Source organism: Microtus ochrogaster, chromosome 21 (genome assembly GCF_000317375.1).
Source record: "Microtus ochrogaster isolate Prairie Vole_2 chromosome 21, MicOch1.0, whole genome shotgun sequence".
Classification (NCBI taxonomy): Eukaryota; Metazoa; Chordata; class Mammalia; order Rodentia; family Cricetidae; genus Microtus; species Microtus ochrogaster.
In genome coordinates this window covers 6,668,153-6,671,568 of record NC_022022.1, presented here as the reverse complement: position 1 = coordinate 6,671,568, position 3,416 = coordinate 6,668,153, and the positions used below count along the sequence as shown (strand labels likewise).

The 3,416-nt window shown below is 45.7% G+C and overlaps 1 pseudogene; it reads left to right on the top strand.

Annotated features, from left to right (window-relative positions):
* Positions 1-685: 685 nt before the first annotated feature.
* Positions 686-1,876, top strand: LOC101996611 (annotated as a pseudogene).
* The last annotated feature ends 1,540 nt before the right edge of the window (positions 1,877-3,416 follow it).

The window sequence follows — 3,416 nt, the reverse complement described above, 5'->3', positions numbered from 1 at the left end:
AAAGCTAGCCGTGATGGCTGCCGGGTGGCGGGAAGCAGCCCACTGCTCCTATTACTACAAGCGACTACATTTTTTTTTATTTGGTAATTTAAAAACTGTTGCCTGGTTGTTTTGGTGCACACTTTTAATCCCAGCACTTGGTAGGCAGAGGCAGGCAGATCTCTGTGAGTTCTAGGCTAGCATGTTCTATCCAGTGAATTTCAGACAGGCTCCTACAAATAGAAACTCTGTCTCAGAAAAAGGAAGGAAAGAAGGAAGGAAGGAAGGAAGGAAGGAAGGAAGGAAGGAAGGAAGGAAAGGAGGGGAATGGAAGGAGGGAAGGAGGGAGGGAGGGAGAAAAAAGAAAAGGAAAAAATTGCTTCCCAATAACAAAATGACATATTGTCATTTTTAAAACTGCATTGACAAAGCAAAGACTAGAAATACTTTGTTCTTTTCTGAATCAAAGTACTTTGTCAGAAGTGTGTGTGTGTGTGTGTGTGTGTGTGTGTGTGTGTGTGTGTGTGTGCAATCAGAGAGAGGGGGGAGGGAGGGAGGGAGAGAGAGAGAGACAGACAGACAGACAGACAGAGAAAGACCTGTAAAGGCTGGAAGGCTAAAAACCATGATGAGCAGATAGCACATGTCACCATTTTTTTTTTATTGCTCTTGAGCCCAACCCCTGCTGATCCAGAAATAGCAAAGAATGCAGCAGGGAGATGAGATTAGGGTGGAAAGGAACAGGAATCATGTGGACTCCTTGGGTGATTTCTTGACCCTGACAGAGTGTTGTCTGTGCTTAGATACCCAGATGCTGTTGGAGGCCTGTGTTCAGGCTAGTGTGCCAGCCTTCATCCACACCAGCTCGATTGAGGTTGCAGGGCCCAGCTCCTACAAGGAGATTGTCCTGAATGGCCATGAGCAAGAACAATGTGAAAATAAATGGTCTGATCTATACCCATACAGCAAAAAGATGGCTGAGAAGGCAGTGCTGGCAGCCAATGGGCGCACCCTGAAAGATGGCGGCACTTTGCATACTTGTGCCTTAAGACCCACATACATTTATGAGGAGGGAATCTCATTCCTTTCTGAGGCAATGATCAGGGCCCTCAAAAATAATGCTATTCTGGACATTACTGTCAAATTCTCCACAGTCAACCCAGAATACGTGGTCTATGCAGCCTGAGCACACATTTGCCAGGGGCCACCAAGAAGTCACCAAACATTCAAGGACAGTTCTACCACATCTCAGATGAAACTCCTCACCAAGGCTGTAATGATTTAAATTACACTCTGAGCAAGGGCTGGGGCCTCTGCCTCGATTCCAGTTGGAGCCCTCCTCTATCCCTGCTGTACCAGCTTGTAGTGAGGAGCAGTGGGCTGCTTCCTGCCACCCAGCTCCCGGCAACCTGGCTAGCTTATGCCCCAAAATAACAACACACAAATTGTATTCATTTAAATACTGCTTGGCCCATTAGTTCTAACCTCTTATTGGCTAGTTCTCACATCTTGAATAACCCATTTCTAATAATCTGTGTAGCACTACGAGGTGGTGTCTTACCGGGAAAGATTCAGCATGTCTGACGTGGCGGCTGGCTCCATTGTGTCTGACCTTGAGAGGAGAGGCATGGCGTCTGTCTGAGGTGCCTTACCTCACTGCCTTCTTCCTCCCAACATTCTGTTCTGTCTTCCCCACCTACCTATGTTCTGACCTATCAGGCCAAGCAGTTTTGTTTATTAATCAACCAATGAAACAACAGATAGATAAAGACCCTTCTACATCACCAGCTCCTGTTCTTAGCTGACTTTCCTTGGAAAGGAGTCAACATAGTTCATCAGGGAAACAGTTTTGAAAGCCTTCATGTTCCCTCTGAATCCTGTAGTCTATGCCGGTTAGTCAGAGGAACAGCAGAGCTCCGGATTATGGGTTGCTGCTTCCTGATAGAAACCCCTTAGATTTCCTGGCTTCAATCCTCCCCCACACAATCCTGCATGAGATACTCTACAGAATGAAGAGAAATCTTGAGGAACACCTGGGATGCCACATTTGCCTTAACAAATGATCCTAGTCAGAAGATGTTTCAAGTCTCTACTTCAGCTGTACAGGGCTATCCTCTGAGCCAAACAACAGCCATCTTAACAAGTTTCACTGTTCCTAAATGCAGATCATTCCACCTGGACTAGTCAACCATTGACATGGTTCTGCAGAAGAAGGGGCAGGAAAGATCATGGGCCCCATATCTGAGTGTCCAGTCACCCTAAATGATCTACTATATGCAATTCTACTCTAATTGCATGTGGCCTCGAGGAAGGGCTAGGGTAGATAGGACTAGAGAGAGGAGAGTTCATTTGTTTGGTTATGAGAAAAGTGTCTCTTGTGACCCCAAGTATGTGTAGACTTTCTAGTGTAGCCTTCTGCAGGAATCATCCACACTCCTGTAAGTAGTCACCTCTTTGTCCTGTTCGTTAACACATTTGCATGGACAGAAAAGAGATGAAAACAAAATTGGAAATCATGGTATGTAAACAAAAGACCTGGAAAGTTTAAGAAGAAAACAATTGCAAAAGCACCACTGAGTTTGTTTTGTGTTGGTTAACTACTGGTGGACATGAGGCTTGCCCTTCAGTGTGCTTTGTATACCCAGTGAGACTCCAAAAAACAATTATTTTCTTTGTGATCCATTATTAATTGAAGATAACTTCTGGTTTAGGGAAGGGGTCTCTGTCTACTTCCACTCTCAGCACCGATGCTCCGTCAGGCTTAGACCTCTGCAGCCCTGTGGCTACTGCATAGTGTCTACGACTTCACATGAGTGTGAGCCCTGCTGTGTCTAGAAGGCCTTGTTTCCCTGATGCCTTCCGTTCTCTCTGGCTCTTAACATCTTTCCATCTCCTCTTCTGCACAGTTCCCTGAGTCCTGAGGGAGGGACTTGTTGAAAACAACCCATTTAGGATTGAGTGTTCCAAGGTCTCTCACTCTCTCTGCTTCTCGTCCAGCTGTGGATCTCTGTATTCATTCCATCCACTGGAGGATGTAGCTTCCCTGATGATGGCTGAGCAAGGCACTGATCTATGAGCATAGCAGAAGTCATTAGGACTCATTTTATTGTCACATTTCATTAACAGAAGAGTATTTGTTTTCTCCTAGGTCGCTGGCCTATCTAGCCTCAGGTTCTTGGGCATTTGTGTGGTATCAGGCATGGGTTCTATCTCACAGAGCAGGCCTCCACTGTTGAGTACAGGGTGCTGTGAAACCATCTTCATACACTGCAAATACGCATCACTCTCATTGTAAGTGAAAAGCTGATTGGTCAGTAGCTGGTCAGGAAGAGATTGATGAGACTACCTGACACAGACAGGAACATGAGAAGAGGAAGCATGGAGTCTGGAGTTGTAAGCAGATGCAGAGAGAAGCAAGATGGACATGCTTACTGAGA